Below are 19,033 nucleotides of genomic sequence, written 5' to 3' on the forward strand. Positions count from 1 at the left end.
CGGCCCTGACTGGAAATATTTACACGTATGTAACTTTGGGGCAGATTTATCAACAAGTGATAAAATTAGCTGTGAATGAGAAAACCCATTGCATATGATAAAATGTGCTCCAGCCAATCAGCTCCTAACAGTCAAGTGTTCAGCTCCTAACTGTGGGGCAGATGTATTAAGCCTGGAGAAGGGATAAAGAAGTGATAAAGCAGTGATAAGTGCAAGGTGATAATGCACCAGCCAATCAGCTCCTAACATTAATTTTCAAATAGGTAATGATTGGCTGGTGCGTTATCACCTTGCACTTATCACTGGTTTATCACTTCTTTATCCCTTCTTCAGGTTTATGCTTCTGCCCCACAGTTAGCAGCTGAACACTTGACAGGAGCTGATTGGCTGGAGTACCATTTATCATATGCAACAGGTTTTATAATTGAAATGGGCAGTGCCGTAACTAGGCATTTTAGCGCTGTGTGCAAGAAACGGCATTGGCGCACCCCCCTTATGTAAAATATGGGCAGGGCGCGCCGTAGGCGCGCGCCCAAAAATTAGGAGCGTGGCTTCATAGAGAAGGGGTGTGGCCACAAAATAATACCAATTCATACTATGGTGCACAGTAGTCTCCATTATTCAAATTACGCCGCACAGTAGCGCCACTACACCAGGTGGAGCCCCTTTTACACATTACAGCAGACAGTCCCCCTTTTTACACATTACGGCAGACAGCGTCCCCCTTTTTACACATTATGGCAGACAGCGTCCCCTTTTTACATATTACGGCAGACAGCGTCACAGTCAGCAGCACAGGCTCTTCCAGAGGCTCTGGATCTCTTCTCCTTCCTCAACCACACCAGCTCGGCAGCTCCTCACTGTGCAGCAGTAGGGGCAGGGCCGTGTGGGAGAGACGTGCGACGTCTCTCCCGAATTGCAGGGGACGGGGGCCGAACCTGCGTACAGACCAGGGCTGCCGCTGGGCCAATGAGAAGAGCAGCCTGACACACACCTCAGCCGCAGCGCTGCCGGGATCTTACAGCAGCAGCGGCGGCTTCAGCGGGACACAGGCGGGAGGCGGCTTCAAAGGGACACAGGTGGCCGGACGGCGGCGGCTTCAGCGGGACACAGGTGGGCGGGCGGTGGCGGCTTCAGCGGGACACAGACGGGCGGGCGGCGGCGGCTTCAGCGGGACACAGGCAGGCAGGCGGGCGGCAACTTCAGCGGGATGCAGGCGGCTCTGCCTTCAGCGGGACACAGGCGGCGCCGCCTTCAGCAGTGAGTCTGGACCCGGAGCTAGCGGCCGTGCGGGTGTGATGCCCAATGGTGCGCCCTCAGTGCATTTGCGCTGTGTGCCACACCTAGTTACAGCTCTGGAAATGGGCCCCTTAATTTGGAAACATAATAAATGTGGAGAACAAAAGACAGTTCCTAGGATGACCACTAGGCAGCGAGCTTGAGGGTGGGGTTGGTTGTTTTGTACAGAGATAGAGATATCAGGAACTGTTGACTGTGAGAATGTTATGAGCTTCGCTTTTGAGATGGCAGGAGGACAGAACCCCGTGCAGAACACTATGGCCCATTCCTGCCAGAGAAACGGGATGTTCCCCATTATTATTATTATTATTATTATTATTATTATTATTATTATTATAAAACATTATTTCTCAATGCTCACCTTTAGACCTTAAGAGGCAGTTACCCTCTAGAGCTCCATTTTAAATACCTTCTCTGGCTACAAAGACTGTCATTCTCAGAGAGCAGGCAGAAAGCCCATGGGTTTAAATCCTACTATATACAATTGGCTGTGTCTTGTGACGACAGCACTTCCACACATACTACACTGACAGTTGCTCAATGCAGAACTTCATTAATTGTCAATTAGGAAATGCTCCATATGACACAGTAATACAGGAAAACGGTGAGATCCCCCGCACTGCAGATATGCCATGGTAGTCATGCCAGGATCTCCGACTGGTACAGCATGTGGGCGTACAGGAAATACATATCAATTGTCTCTATGTCAATTAATATGTCCTGATATGGGGAGTGGGGGCGATGTATCAAGTCTTGGAGAGAGAGAGAAATGGAGAAGTTGCACAAAGCACCTTCTTACATTTATCTAGTACAGTTTTTAAAATGACAGAAGCTTATATGTTGGCTTGGGCAACTACTTCACTTTCTCTCTCTCCAATGCTTGATACACCTCCCGTATGGACACAGGCACCGCATTCATTACAATTGATTCAGTGCGTGCATTAAACAGTGCTTAATACATATAGGCCAAGATATACACATTGCTGGATGTGTGCAGGTGGTCACCAGCAGAATATGTGCTCTGTTTATGCCACGCATACATCACTCACACGTGCACCCAGATTTTTAGCCATTTTTTTATAATAAATCACTAATAGGCTTCAATAAAAGTTAAAACCCCTCCCTAATACAGCAGGTACAGTTCTCTGTATCGTGTACGCCACAGGAAAAAAAAAGTGTATGTGTGTGTATATATATATATATATATATATATATATATATATATATATATATATTGTAATAAGCAACCTTCCACCAGACAAGACGCTGACACAGTTGTATGAAAGAAAAGCAGTCCGTTTACTTCCACAGCAACCGACGTTTCACAGCAAGTTTCAGTGGGTACCTTAATTAGGCACCAGTTCTCAAACAGCATGTACACAATCTCAGGCTCCCTGTCCCTAACCCACTGGCCCGCCCTCTATCGCCTAACCACTTGTTGGCATCAGTAGCCCTGAGCCCAGAGCCGGCGGAACCCGCTCAGCAAAGGGATGCAAAGCAGGTAGGCGCCTGACTGGAGAGGCGCTCTAACTGCTCTGCATCCCCGCTGCTGTCCAGCCCAGTGTTGCTGCCGGCTGCCGCTGCGCTTGTCACACTATATGACAGGCAGCGGCGCCGGCAGTGTGAAGCTGGGGTGGGGAAGAATATCCCCACTTGGCCTTGACTGTGATCCCGGGAGCCGCTGTCATGTGGTGCAGGCAGGGAAACGGTGCGTCTCGATCATCCCTCCTCCCAGCAGCAGCAGGCGCCGGAACTAAGAATACGGTGGAAGTTAGACCTGTGTTTCCAGAGAAACAGTAGCCCCCCCCCCCCCAGGTCACCTGGCTCCTCCAGGCAGGGACACCACAAGTGCCAAATGAGTGGCACAAGAGTTTTGTCCCTCGCTCAACGGTCACGCAGCAGCTGATAACGAGCTGCTCATCTCTCACTGCCACCAAATGGGCAGCAGAGAGGATGCCTCTACTCCGTCCCCGCTCAGACTCCGCCCACTTTGCTCCGTGAAGCCCCGCCCCTTTCTCTCCTCTACCCTATGTCTCAGCTTTTCCTATCCTAGTCTCCACCAATTCCTCTCCCCTCCTTACCCTATCTGTGGCTGTCTCTCCTCGGCTTCTCCCCCTGAACTCCAGCTCCGCAATCTGCTGAGACCAGCCAGCCTCCTTCATGCTGAGGTAAGTATATGGGTAACTGTAGGGGGGTGTATTAATGTTATCTGTGGGGGTTATGTTAAGAGGATAGGGTTACAGTAACATATGGTGGGATACTATTGGTATCGGGGTGGGGGTGTATTAATATTATTGGGGTATATTACTGCTATCTGGGTGGTGGGGTGGGTGTGTATTAATATTATGGGGGTATATTACTGCTATCTGCAGGGGCGGATTGGGATGGAAAACCAGCCCGGGCAATTTATAGAAGCAGCCCTAATTGGGGTGCGGTCTGATGAGGGGGTGGGGTCTGTTGAGGGAGACTGGATCCGTCCTCATAGGGCCTGATTGTACGCAATTGCGGCCTTCCTGGCATCTTTTGCTGCAGTTGTGTCTGAGACCAGGGTCGGATTGGGAGCTAAAAGTGGCCCTGTAACATATGGTGGGATACTATTGGTATCGGGGTGGGGGTGTATTAATATTATTGGGGTATATTACTGCTATCTGGGTGGTGGGGTGGGTGTGTATTAATATTATGGGTTGTGTCTGAGACCAGGGTCGGATTGGGAGCTAAAAGTGGCCCTGTAACATATGGTGGGATACTATTGGTATCGGGGTGGGGGTGTATTAATATTATTGGGGTATATTACTGCTATCTGGGTGGTGGGGTGGGTGTGTATTAATATTATGGGGGTATATTACTGCTATCTGCAGGGGCGGATTGGGATGGAAAACCAGCCCGGGCAATTTATAGAAGCAGCCCTAATTGGGGTGCGGTCTGATGAGGGGGTGGGGTCTGTTGAGGGGGACTGGATCCGTCCTCATAGGGCCTGATTGTACGCAATTGCGGCCTTCCTGGCATCTTTTGCTGCAGTTGTGTCTGAGACCAGGGTCGGATTGGGAGCTAAGAGTGGCCCTGTAAAATTTTGTAGAAGTGGCCCGACATGGGCAGCACCAGAGGTATAACATACTGTGTAGCCAATGCCATGTCAGCATCACTGGATGGCAGAGTTGCTGTACTGCAGAGATGGGATAACAGAATGAAAGGGGATAATGCAGTGTACTGAGTGTGGTGGGCTGCCTGTCATGTGGGGAGTGGGACCACATGACAACACATAAAACAGGCCCCACAGACATGTCGGCCTACCAGGAATCTTCCTGGTGAGCCCTGTGGCCAATCCGCCCCTGGCTATCTGGGTGGTGAGGTGGGAGCGTATTAATATTATGGGGGTATATTACTGCTATGTGGGTGGTGGGGTGGGGGTTGTATTAATACTAGTGATGTGCACCGGAAATTTTTTGTGTTTTGGTTTTGGATTCGGTTCCACGGCCGTGTTTTGGATTCGGACGCGTTTTGGCAAAACCTCCCTGAAAATTTTTTGTCGGATTCGGGTGTGTTTTGGATTCGGGTGTTTTTTTACAAAACCCCCTCAAAAACAGCTTAAATCATAGAATTTGGGGGTCATTTTGATCCCATAGTATTATTACCTCAATAACCATAATTTCCACTCATTTCCAGTCTATTCTGAACACCTCACACCTCACAATATTATTTTTAGTCCTAAAATTTGCACCGAGGTCACTGGATGGCTAAGCTAAGCGACCCAAGTGGCCGACACACCTGGCCCATCTAGGAGTGGCACTGCAGTGTCAGACAGGATGGCAGATTTAAAAAATAGTCCCCAAACAGCACATGATGCAAAGAAAAAAAGAGGTGCAATGAAGTAGCTGTGTGACTAAGCTAAGCGACCCAAGTGGCCGACACAAACACCTGGCCCATCTAGGAGTGGCACTGCAGTGTCAGACAGGATGGCAGATTTAAAAAATAGTCCCCAAACAGCACATGATGCAAAGAAAAAAAGAGGTGCAATGAGGTAGCTGTGTGACTAAGCTAAGCGACCCAAGTGGCCGATACATCCATCCTCATGTGAATCTGAACCACTAGCCATGAACATAGGCCAGGGCCTCAGCCATTCCTTGCCACTCCATGCCGTAAATGGCATATTGGCAAGTTTACGCTTCTCATCAGACGCTTTTAATTTTGATTTTTGGGTCATTTTACTGAACTTTTGTAGTATACTTGACGACACAGAGGTAGAGCAGTGGACTACTGTACCGTACTGCTATATATATACTGGTGGTCACAGCAACATTCTGCACTGTCCCCTCCTACTATATACTGCGCACAACTAAAATGCAGCACAGGTATGGATGCATAGTATACTTGACGACACAGAGGTAGAGCAGTGGACTACTGTACCGTACTGCTATATATATACTGGTGGTCACAGCAACATTCTGCACTGTCCCCTCCTACTATATACTGCGCACAACTAAAATGCAGCACAGGTTTGGATGCATAGTATACTTGACGACACAGAGGTAGAGCAGTGGACTACTGTACCGTACTGCTATATATATACTGGTGGTCACAGCAACATTCTGCACTGTCCCCTCCTACTATATACTGCGCACAACTAAAATGCAGCACAGGTATGGATGCATAGTATACTTGACGACACAGAGGTAGAGCAGTGGACTACTGTACCGTACTGCTATATATATACTGGTGGTCACAGTAACATTCTGCACTGTCCCCTCCTACTATATACTGCGCACAACTAAAATGCAGCACAGGTATGGATGCATAGTATACTTGACGACACAGAGGTAGAGCAGTGGACTACTGTACCGTACTGCTATATATATACTGGTGGTCAGAAAAATTCTGCACTGTCCTCCTACTATATACTGCGCACAACTAAAATGCAGCACAGGTATGGATGGATAGTATACTTGATGACACAGAGGTAGGTAGAGCAGTGGACTACTGTACCGTACTGCTATATATATACTGGTGGTCAGCAAAATTCTGCACTATCCTCCTACTATATACTGTGCCCAACTAAAATGCAGCACAGGTATGGATGGATAGTATACTTGATGACACAGAGGTAGGTAGAGCAGTGGACTACTGTACCGTACTACTATATATATACTGGTGGTCAGCAAAATTCTGCACTGTCCTCCTACTATATACTACAATGCAGCACAGATATGGAACGTTTTTCAGGCAGAGAACGTAGATATTTTCAGCACACTGAGCACAGATATTTGCAGCACACTGAACACAGAAACTGAGAGAACGCTGCACGTCCTCTCGCTATCATCTCCAATGCACAAGTGAAAATGGCGGCGACGCGCGGCTCCTTATATAGAATACGAATCTCGCGAGAATCCGACAGCGGGATGATGACGTTCGGGCGCGCTCGGGTTAACCGAGCAAGGCAGGAAGATCCGAGTCTGCCTCGGAACCGTGTAAAATGGGTGAAGTGCGGGGGAGTTCGGGTCCCGAGGAACCGAATCCGCTCATCACTAATATATATATATATATATATATATATACACTGCTCAAAAAAATAAAGGGAACACTTAAATAACACATCCTAGATCTGAATGAATGAAATATTCTTATTAAATACTTTGTTCTTTACATAGTTGAATGTGCTGACAACAAAATCACACAAAAATTATCAATGGAAATCAAATTTATTAACCCATGGAGGTCTGGATTTGGAGTCACACTCAAAATTAAAGTGGTAAAAAAACACTACAGGCTGATCCAACTTTGATGTAATGTCCTTAAAACAAGACAAAATTAGGCTCAGTAGTGTGTGTGGCCTCCACGTGCCTGTATGACCTCCCTACAATGCCTGGGCATGCTCCTGATGAGGTGGCGGATGGTCTCCTGAGGGATCTCCTCCCAGACCTGGACTAAAGCATCCGCCAACTCCTGGACAGTCTGTGCTGCAACGTGGCGTTGGTGGATGGAGCGAGACATGTTGTCCCAGATGTGCTCAATTGGATTCAGGTCTGGGGAACGGGCGGGACAGTCCGTAGCATCAATGCCTTCGTCTTGTAGGAACTGCTGACACACTCCAGCCACATGAGGTCTAGCATTGTCTTGCATTAGGAGGAACCCAGGGCCAACCGCACCATTATATGGTCTCACAAGGGGTCTGAGGATCTCATCTCGGTACCTAATGGCAGTCAGGCTACCTCTGGTGAGCACATGGAGGGCTGTGCGGCCCCCCAAAGAAATGTCACCCCATACCATTACTGACCCACTGCCAAACCGGTCATGCTGGAAGATGTTGCAGGGAGCAGAACGTTCTCCTTGGCGTCTCCAGACTCTGTCACGGTTGTCACATGTGCTCAGTGAGAACCTGCTTTCATCTGTGAAGAGCACAGGGCGCCAGTGGCAAATTTGCCAATCTTGGTGTTCTCTGGCAAATGCCAAATGTCCTGCACGGTGTTGGGCTGTAAGCACAACCCCCACCTGTGGATGTCGGGCCCTCATACCATCCTCATAAGTCTGTTTCTGATCGTTTGAGTAGACACATGCACATTTGTGGCTTGCTGGAGGTAATTTTGTAGGGCTTTGGCAGTGCTCCTCCTGTTCCTCCTTGCACAAAGGCGGAGGTAGCGGTCCTGCTATTGGGTTGTTGCCCTCCTACGGCCTCCTCCATGTCTCCTGATGTACTGGCCTGTCTCCTGGTAGCGCCTCCATGCTCTGGACACTATGCTGACAGACACAGCAAACCTTCTTGCTACAGCTCACATTGATGTGCCATCCTGGATGAGCTGCACTACCTGAGCCACTTGTGTGGGTTGTAGACTCCTTCTCATGCTACCACTAGAGTGAAAGCACCGCCAGCTTTCAAAACTGACCAAAATATCAGCCAGAAAGCATAGGAGCTGTGGTCTGTGGTCACCACCTGCAGAACAACTCCTTTATTGGGGGTGTCTTGCTAATTGCCTATAATTTCCACCTGTTGTCTATTCCATTTGCACAACTGCATGTGAAATTGATTGTCAATCAGTGTTGCTTCCTAAGTGGACAGTTTGATTTCACAGAAGTGTGATTGACTTGGAGTTACATTGTGTTGTTTAAGTGTTCGCTTTATTTTTTTGAGCAGTGTATATATTCCAAATGTGCGATCAAAAAAGCAAAATAAATGTCCAAGCAATGAAAAAAGGTGCCTATATGCTGCACAGCCAATCACAAGCCGATCACTAGTGCTGGTGATGTAATAATCATCATCATCCGTAACTAGGGGCGTGCAAGCCGGGCCGATGCATGTGGCTTGCAAGGTGGCCGAAATGATACCCTGCAATTTTCTCTTTTCTTCTACCTCACAACTCAGAATCACCACTTACAGCAGTGGTTTCCAAGCTTTTTTGAGTCTAGAGTATCAGAATTTTTTTCATGGTACCCCTATTCCAAAAGTTTCTTATTGAGAAATTCTGGAAAAAATATGAAAGTAAATTGTGCCTACTGTCATCCTTAGGGTCAGTTATGTGGTAGTGTACAGTTGTGCTTCTGATTGTCCACATATTCATGATAGGCAAAACCAGTGCTGGTGGCTGCCAATCACATTGGCCATAAATAATTTGAATTGTTCCTGGACCACCAACCCAGGGCGGGTGTGGATCATTAGATCGACAGTGTCTAGGTCGACAATGTTTAGGTCGACCACTATAGGTCGACAGTCACTAGGTCGACAGGGTTGGAAGGTCGACAGGGTTGGAAGGTCGACATGTGCTAGGTTGACAGGTCATAAGGTCGACATGATTTTTTTTTATTGCCGTTTTCTGCGTACAGTGACTGGGAAGCCGAATTAGTGCATCGTGTCCCCTTGCATGGCTCGCAAAGGTGCATCGCTCCGCTACCGCTTCGCTCAGCACAGATTACCGTTCCAATCGTAGTCCACGTGGATCGTTAAGTATGAAAAAGTTACAAATGTTTTTTTTAAAACTCATGTCGACCTTTTGACCTGTCGACCTAGCACATGTCGACCTAGAAACCCTGTCGACCTTCCAACCCTGTCGACCTAGTGACTGTCGACCTATAGTGGTCAATCTAAACATTGTCGACCTAGACAGTGTTGATCTTCAGACCGGATCCCGTTCAGGAGCCCCTACATTGGTCTAGATTAGAATGATGACTGCTGTAGGACACCTTAAGATTGCGACCGCCCTGTCTCAGTGGAATTTTTTATCAGGCTCTGCATTTTTTGGGGAAGGGGTTTGGGGGTTGGTTCCGGATCCAAATGAACATTTATGTTGATTACTTTATTCTCATATTCAGGCATCAGTATCAGCAGAACGGTAACTGTGTAAGAGTATTTCAGAGTTGGCTGTTTTAGAGCATGACCATGATCTTAGACGGACAGACTCAAAATAGCTTACACAGTCACTAAGCAACAGAAAGGATAACTTCACAATTAGATTCGAATTCCATCATAAAGTTTATGGGGGATTGGAAACCAAGTGCCCCCAATGGGTCATGTAAACCTTGCCTGATAACTACATTCCAAGGATCAAGTACACCGTGCCCTTCCTCCTGGCCACATGACACTCGGTCCCAGTAATACATTCCATTGAGAGAGAATTCTTTTGGGATTCCACCTTAACCATCACCCAGAACTCAAACAAATCTGTTCATATCATTGCATATAATTCCAGGTACAACCAATACACCTCCTTCCCTTAGTGCAACAGAGGAAGAGACATTTTTAATAACTTCAGCGTATGAAATGCCTCCGTTGTTACTGTGTCTCCCCTTTAACTGCTGGCAGAGTGGTGGCAGGATTCGGGACAGGCTCCCCTGCCACGAATTTGTCCTGCCGGCAGATTCCTAGTGGGTGCACCTTACAGGCAGCCTGTTTACAGTAGGTGGGTTGCCATTTGCTGCTGATATCATTTACAGTCCAGATATCATCTATAATACATGCCAGCATATTTCACATAACTTTCCTCCATTTACCCTGGAGATACTGTATGACAAAATGTTCCAGCATCATCAATAATTCAGTAACTAGAAATGTATCACTATGAGAGAAACTCCATCTGAGAGCAGAAATTCACATTTTGACATCTTTGGAAATTTCCAGGTGGCTTTTTTCCATTTGCCGTCGGAGCTGTGTATCAGGGTATCACAGAAGGCGAGAGATGTAAGAGCAGAGAGAAGACGAGTAATAGATCTGAGACAGGCAATTCACGGCTCAGTATGCTTCATGTTTTACAACAGCTGGAGCACCACAGGTTACCCAGAACTGGCATAGAAGAAGGCACCACCTCATATGTAATACCAGTCATACATTTGTTTTCCTAAGAGGGCCAGCAATACAGGTGACATGGACCCAGGGGATTATGGGAAAGGTCCTCTCCATGAATGGTAAGTAGACGCTACCGCAATACAAATCTGTAACATTACCCACTGTCCATAATTTCCACAGTAAATTCTAGGCTGTAAGATCTACCCCGAAACATATTATGCCTGCAAATATCCATAATTACCAGCCAATTATGGGATCCGGTCTTTAGGTCGACAGTAAGTAGGTCGACACTGTCTAGGTCAACCAATATTGGTAAACAGTAAGTAGGTCGACTGGTTTCTAGGTCGACAGGGACTCTAGGTCGACATGTTATAGGTCGACATGACAAAAGGTCGACATAGTTTTTCACTTTTTTTTTTTTTTTTACTTTTTCATACTTTACGATCCACGTGGACTACAATTGGGAACGGTAACCTTTGCCAAGCGCAGCAAGGCACCTTACTCGAAGCAAGGGTACAAGGTGCACTAATTGGGGTTCCCGGTCACTGTACGGAGAAAACAACACCAAAAAAAGTTAAAAAACTTGTGTCGACCAATAGTGGTCGACCTAAGTCTAATCTACCTAACATACCACACCCTCCAATTATACAGTGCAGTGCCGCTTAATGTGCATTCAGGCTGCTATTCTTCCATTCTAAACTTATCTGAGCTTTATTTTTAGTTTTTACTGCATATTGAAATGTAGGATTTAACATGCTAATAATTACATTTGAAATGAAGCTCAGTAAGCATACTGTAAGATGGGCATTGTGGTGCATCAGGGATCATTTAACCAGTAATAATTGAGTACATTGTAAATGGGAGCCACAGTCGTACATGTGACCCAAGTTTGCTCAGGACCAGGGACGTAACTATGATTAGGACCATACCTCCCAACTGATAGCCCTGTGTTTTGGGACTGTCCCACTGGCTGCAGTGTTCTGCGGAAGAAGGGGATGGGGGGTAGTTGGGGGGAGGGGGGGGGGCACTGTTACCGCTGCTCTGCATACCGTAGCAGAGCAATGTGTGAATAGATGCCGTGCAACTACCTTTCACAATTTCTGCACACTACAGTGAGGTCACAGTCCTGCTTTGCCAGCTTTTGCACATCAATGTTGAATGGTATTGGTTGGGCTGCCATGCTGCTGCTATTTCTCCCCTGAAGCCTATGCTCACTTCCATCCCGGTGCTCCAATTTTTGATGTGCATGTTCCAGTGGGGATCTTTGCCAATGCCTCACAGCGTGATTTTGGTGCTGCCTGCCTGCAGCGTAACAAACCCATCAGTTTTGGTTCCAGGAACCTCACTGAGACTGAGTCACGTTATGACTGAAAAGTTACTGTTGGCTCTGCTCTTTGCTTGTCAAAAGTTTCACAAATTTATCGCTGGTTGAGACAGACCACCAACCCCTGATTACCAAACCCCTGCATACTACCTTTGAATAAATCCAAGTTCCAAAGAAACCACCTGCATGTGGTATACAAAAATGTAAAGGACCTCCATGTAGCTGAAGCCTTATCATGTACTTACCTCTGGATTCAGGTGTCCTTGATGCTGACGATGACCTGGATGTCATGAAGTTTAATGTCTGCTCCTCCAAGTGAATGGTGGTGCTCTGCGATGCCACACTCATGGATGACTGGCCTCTGTGAACAGTTGCTTCATACTGTCCTGCACGGCTGGCCTCTTTCCTCCAGAGAACTGTCTATGGACCTCAAACATTTCTTTGTCTTCTGCAATATCCTTCTCAGATGGCGTCCTCCTGCGCAGTCAGATTTTGATGATGCCTTATGCCCTTCAAGTTTCTATGCTAGGCAGGCCCGCCAGGGACCACCCGTGTGTGAGGCCACTATACGGTGGGCTATGCATGCCTTGTTTTGGCCCTCTATGACTACTGACATTGAGCGGGTTGTCTCTGCCTGTTGCCCCTGCAATGCTTTATGGGCCCATCATCCCAAGGAACAACTCCCTCTCCATGAGGACCCTGACTTCCCTTGGTCCATTATTGCTACAGTTCTCTTTGAATGAAGGGGGAATATTCAGGTTGGTTCAAGATATATTATCTTCCCAAAATAACAAGTGCCAGTCATCAACAAAATAAAATGACACTTTTGAACACATGGCATAGCACGCATGCAACTTACTGTACTGACAACACCATACAGCTCACGAGTGGTGGGTTCAAGACTTTCACCAGTGAGTAAGAAGTGTGTTATTTGGTGTTGCACTCTGCAATAAAGGTATAGTCGGTAGCAGTGGTGGCTTTTACCTATGGGCTGCAGGACTGTAGCTCCTTCTTCTCCCCGGTAAAATCCGCCACCAAAGCTCACTGTCAGTGAAGCCAGGTGCAGTCTGTGACTGCACTGGCTTCACTCTTCCTATTGGAAGTCTTACCTGCCAGTCACAGACACTACAGGCAGTCCCGTTGGGAGGTGTTTCCCTCTGTGACTGCCAGAATGGGCTGCGATTAGCAGAGAGCTGGCTTCCTGTAGGAACCCATCTCCCTGCCTTGTCAGCCCTAGCCGGCTTCTAAGGGCTGCAGAGGCAGTAATGCTAACCATTACACCATCCGTACTGCCTACCTGGTTTGCACCCTCTCATTTTCAGGCCATTTTAGCCAGCAGATGGTCCTAGTATATAGTCTGGACACGGACGTGAAAGGAAATCTAGCATGAGGGACAAAATGTGAGTGCTGTCCTACCTCAGACTCTGAGTTTCACCTATAGCTACACACGCTCTGCGTTTGATGACACTCTATATTACAGAAACAAGCAAGGTAATTGTTGGAAAGCTGTTGTATCGAGGCCAAACAGCCCTCCACTCTCTATTGAATGCTTCAATTACCCTAGCTTGGGCCTAATGCCCGGGCTCACCACTAGGGCATTATACAAGTCACCCGAGTTAATGCATGGGATTATTTATTAAGGACACGGGCCTTGTGTCTGCCAGTTTAATACTTAGTGGCCTGGGGCTATTGCCCAAAGTCACTTATCATGGGCTCATAGGCTTAATGCCCAGACTTATACAGAAAACAAACAGAATCTACAGGGCCTAGTGCACTTTTATGTGCCCAAGCCTAAGGTCTCCTACTGCACCACAGACCAGAGGCCTGACTGTATCCGTGGGCCTAGTACCCAACAACTCTGGTGGTCTAGGGAGTGGGTAATAATTACCGGTGGCCAATGTCACCTACTGGAATAATTGGAGAGGCTGCAGTGGAGAGCTTTATTTATAGCTATTTTGCTTTCCTCCACTGCAGCACTCTCTGATCCTCATCTTCTTTGTCTCTGCCTCCCGATGTCTGCCGCGGTCCTCATGGTCAGCTGCTGCTTCTTCCTTTCATCATGAAGCCAGCTCCGTTTATCTGCGTCCTCCTGCCGGGGATTCATCAGGGGCTGGTTGTTCTTTCTTTCTCTCTTCTTCAGGAGGTCTTCTCTACTTCCTCTCAATCGCTGGACTGAGCTCTCCTGCTCTGCAGTGTCTAATATTAACATAGTAACATAGTATCATAGTATTTAAGGTTGAAAAAAGACAATTTGTCCATCGAGTTCAACCTATTTGTGGTCTCCTGTGCAGTATTATTTTTGGACTAAATTTTGTCTGATGCTGATGTCAGCCGTTGTGTTTTATTCCTCTTTTTTTTTTAATAACTACAGTGCGTGACTACGCACCATAACCCTGGATATTCTTATCCATTAGGAATTTATCGAACCCATTCTTAAAGGTGTTGACTGAGTCTGCCATTACTACTCTCTCGGGCAGGGAATTCCAAACACGTATTGTCCTTACTGGGAAAAAACCTTTTCACCGCATTGTGCAGAATCTCCTCTCCTCTAACCTAAGCGAGTGTCCACATGTCCTCTGTGCTGCTCTTACCAAAAACAGGTCCCGCGCAAGCTCTGTGTATTGTCCCCTTATATTTTTGTAGATGTTGATCATGTCCCCTCTTAGTCTCCTCTTTTCCAGTGTAAACATGCCTAGCCTTGCAAGCCTTTCCTTGTATTCCAGCGTCTCCATGCCCTCAATTAGTTTGGTCGCACGCCTCTGAACCTTTTCTAGCTCCAGGATATCCTTTTTGTAGTATGGTGCCCAAAATTGTACACAGTATTTAAGATGTGACCTCACTAGTGATTTATATAATGGGAGTATAACCCTCTCGTCCCTTGCATCAATTCCCCGTTTTATGCATGCTAATATCTTATTAGCCTTCTTTGCTGCAATCCTACTTTGGGTACTGCTGCTTAGTGTGCTATCTATGTGAACACCTACGGGGGTTATTCAATTTGTCCCGAGGGTGCTGGGTGATAATTATCGGCAACGGGGGCTATTTAATTGGCCCCGATAAGCCGGCGCATGCAGCGGCTTATCGGGGGTTTTGCTTCACCTACCTCCAGCAGGCAAAGCAAAATGCCCGATAACAGCCCCGTTTTCATCCGAAAACGGGGCTATTTCACCCGAAAACACACAGGTTTCACTGAACCTATGTGTTTACAGATGAAAAAGCAGGTTTTACTGGCCGAGCAAATTAAATAGCCCGACCGCAGCACCCGAAGAAACATCGGGGGTTTTTGCTCCCGATGTCTCTTCGGGCCAAATTGAATACCCCCCTAAGTCTTTTTCCAGTACAAAATCCCCTAATATTACCCCATTTAGATAGTATGTAGGTGTTATTTTTGTTCTTGCTACCACAGTGCATTACCTTACACTTGTCTGTACTGAAGCTCATTCTCCATTTAGATGCCCATGCTTCTAGTTTAACTAAGTCGTTCTGAAGAGACTCAGCATCCCCCTCCGTATTACCTTACATAATTTGGTATCGTCTGCAAAAATTGACACCATGCTCTCTAGACCTACTGTTAGATCATTAATGAAAATGTTGAACAATAGTGGCCCAACTACAGACCCTTGTGGCACACCACCTAGCACTTCAGTACAATTTGAAAATGATCCATTAACTACAACGCGCTGCTCCCTATTATCTAACCAATTTCTGACCCAAGTGCATATTGTGCTCCCGAGACCTACTTCTTGAAGCTTATAGATTAGACGCCATGACTGGGTGGAGCTATGACTTGGCTTACCGTTATTGGGTCACTGCGAACGCTTCTGATTGGCTGCCGGTTTTTGAGACATGATTGGCTACCAAATTTAAAAAGCCGCAGCTGCTTCAAAGCTGCCAAGCCGCAAACTACAATCAGCTCGCACCCAAGTGCAACCCATTGCAACTAAGTTAAGATGACCGAAGTTCACTCAATTGTAAAAGCATGCAGTGTGCGTTTTTCTACTAGGCCTCCTGCTGCTTTTGCACACTGCGCTCAGGGAAGCAGTTGATGTGCATTTAGCATCTATTTCTGAATCTGGCCGCTTGTTCCTAAGCAATGAAATGATCTCTTAATTTCTAGGCTCCTTCCAAACATCGTTCTACATATCAAATCAACAGAGTAATGCCTGATATGATTTTCCGCCATTTATTGAGCTGCTTTATAATCGCCTGTCCATCGGAAGAATGAAACAGTGCGGTGTGAGATGTAATTACAGAGAGACGTGCACCTGAATATCTACATTCCATTACTGCAGATCAGGACACAGAAACAGAGCGGAGGAAGAAGTAAAAGCATGAACTGAGGAATATTGCTGATGAATGTGGAACTTGCCACGGCTGGCTTAGCTTTGTATCGATTAAAGAGCGACGAGGAAAGTCATATTTTTCCTTATTTAGTTAAGCAGTTTAGTAATGTGCATTGTTTATGTGCTAATATCATTAAATGTTTCAAATACATATATAAAAATTATTCCACTTATTACACAAGCGAGTGTGTGTGTGTGTGTGTGTGTGTGTGTGTGTGTGTGTGTGTGTGTGTGTGTGTGTGTGTGTGTGTGTGAGACCCATGTGGATCCTCACCAGTAACCACTGATTGCAGTGAGCTGCATTGATGCAATGAGGTTACTTTTCTCAACTTGAATTACTGTAAGTACTTTTACACAATGGGTCTGTTTCAGAAGCGGTTGGGGGGGTGATACAATATCCCGGCATTTGGGATACTGATGGTCACATGACCAACCATGGCAACCCGGCCTCAAGAATGCTGACACAGTTTAAGCTAACCCCCCAAACCCTAACCCTAGCCATCCTCTGGTGGCAGCTAGGGCTAAATCTAGGGGGGTGGCAGCTAGGGCTAAATTTCAGGGGGTGGCAGCTATTGCTAACGATCCCCCCTAGTGCCTAACCCCCCTAATGCCCTACCCTAGTTCTATCAGCCCCCTCCTCGGGCCTTTACCAGAATGTCGGATGTTGGTGTCCCGATGTGGAGCAAAGAGAGCAGGCAGTTGTGTGAAGGGAGATACGGCCAGAGATGTACATAGGAGAGGATCAGGTGAGGGCTTTGTCAGTGAAGGTCCTTACACATTAGACAATGTCGCTCTGTGAGCGACGTTGTCTAATGTTTCCCCCTCCCGGGCCGGCCGGCCGGCAGCCAACTGTACACACTGAGCGATATGACCGCTCATATCGCTCAGTGACGTCACGCCTCCGCCAGCCCTGCATGCAGGTCATGGACGACAGTCCAGATCCTGCATGCATGCCCTACCGTCAGCGACGATCATTGCCGACCCGCAGGGCCGCGCATCGGTCGTCGCTGGCGGCATACACACTTCCCGATAAAATGAGCGATGTCGCTCAGGGAGGGGGAAAATGAGCGACGTTGCTCATTTTATCGGTAAGTGTGTATGGACCTTGAGTGTGAGGAGTTGGAATTGGGTCATGAAGGAGAAGGGGAGGCAGTGTAGGGCTTGTAGGAGAGTGGAGGCACAAACAGTTTAGGCAACTTTATTGTCCCACACCCATCAACCTCAGCAGTGCTTTCAGCACAGGGCTAGTTTCTACTAGGCTATGGGGCAACATTTTGTGGCGAACCAGATTCCTCTATGCAGTGCAGACCTGTAAGGAATGGCCTAACCATGACAATTACAAAAAATACTAACCATTTATTGGTGACAAAATATTGCCCTGGCATCTGACAACGATCTGCCCCAGTGACACTAGCCAAGCTTTGCCAGATGTGTACAAACTAGAGATGTACGGGTTCAGATTTACTCGGTTCTTAGCGCCAAATTAACGCAAGTTCAGATTTATCCGGATTTTTCTTATTGACTATCCAAACCATGTGACATATGAGAACCAATAAGATGCCATTTTGAGGTTCGGGTAAATCAGAACCCGCACATCTCTGGTACATACAGTACACGAGACGACTAGCCTAATTATTTATTATAAGATGAAAACGTACATTATTAACGGATTGAAAAATACTTTACTCAAAATGCACATAATAAAAGTATTTTTAAATACAGATAGATAGATAGATAGATAGATAGATAGATAGATAGATAGATAGATAGATAGATAGATAGATAGATAGATAGATAGAGTATAGTCACAATATTTGATAAATAGGTATCCTCACACCTTTGCATAGGGAAGACTTCTCATTTACACCAACAAAGCTATTTAACCCTTTTTCTTGTTTTGGGTGCACCAAAGAAATGAGCCCAAGCGTTGGCTAAAACATTAGCTAGCATTGACAATAGTGAGTCTTATTAATCACTTGGAATACTCCAAGAGTTGCTGATTACCTTTGTTAATCTGTTTGGGAATTTATTCCAATCCCATGATCTTGTACACATTGTGTTTTCTAGTATTCATTTTATCAAGAGGCGAATGCCTCAGGCTGCAATATATACAATGCTTTACTCAGTGTATCACAGGTTGTAAAAATGCCTCACAATTTGCTGTAAAAAAATAAATAAAAAAGTACAGTACATTATCCTGTTCCTGACACATTATGACCTACAATAGGGATTACTCACCATTTTTTAAATAAATATACAACTCCTTTAAAAGTAACAAGTTGTAACGGAGAGTTCTAAGAATGGGTGAGGAAATGTTTACATCAACCAAAATACCCCTTTACCCGTGAGGCATATTCCTAAGTACTTAATAGTTATGTAGCTCTGCATAACATAAAAAAATAAGAATATACTCACCGGTAATTCTATTTCTCGTAGTCCGTAGTGGATGCTGGGGACTCCGTAAGGACCATGGGGAATAGACGGGCTCCGCAGGAGACTGGGCACTCTAAAGAAAGATTAGGTACTATCTGGTGTGCACTGGCTTCTCCCTCTATGCCCCTCCTCCAGACCTCAGTTAAGGAAACTGTGCCCGGAAGAGCTGACATTACAAGAAAAGGATTTGGAGTCCAGGGTAAGACTCATACCAGCCACACCAATCACACCGTACAACTTGTGATAACCTTACCCAGTTGACCGTATGAACAACAACTGATCATCACTCAAAAGGATGCCACATAACAATAACCCTTTATTAAGCAATAACTATATACATGTATTGCAGAAAGTCCGCACTTGGGACGG

The 19,033-nt window shown here is 46.4% G+C and overlaps 1 long non-coding RNA gene across 2 annotated transcripts in view; it reads left to right on the top strand.

Moving 5' to 3' along the window:
* Window positions 1-16,346, top strand: part of LOC134911134 (uncharacterized) — a 29,149-nt gene extending 12,803 nt beyond the window's left edge. For both annotated transcript variants that reach the window (XR_010176340.1, XR_010176339.1), the window contains exons 2-3: window positions 10,400-10,683; window positions 16,006-16,346. This is a non-coding gene — a long non-coding RNA (uncharacterized LOC134911134). The remainder of the gene's footprint in view (window positions 1-10,399; window positions 10,684-16,005) is intronic.
* The last annotated feature ends 2,687 nt before the right edge of the window (window positions 16,347-19,033 follow it).

The sequence above is a fragment of the Pseudophryne corroboree genome, chromosome 4 (genome assembly GCF_028390025.1).
Source record: "Pseudophryne corroboree isolate aPseCor3 chromosome 4, aPseCor3.hap2, whole genome shotgun sequence".
In the NCBI taxonomy this organism is placed as follows: domain Eukaryota; kingdom Metazoa; phylum Chordata; class Amphibia; order Anura; family Myobatrachidae; genus Pseudophryne; species Pseudophryne corroboree.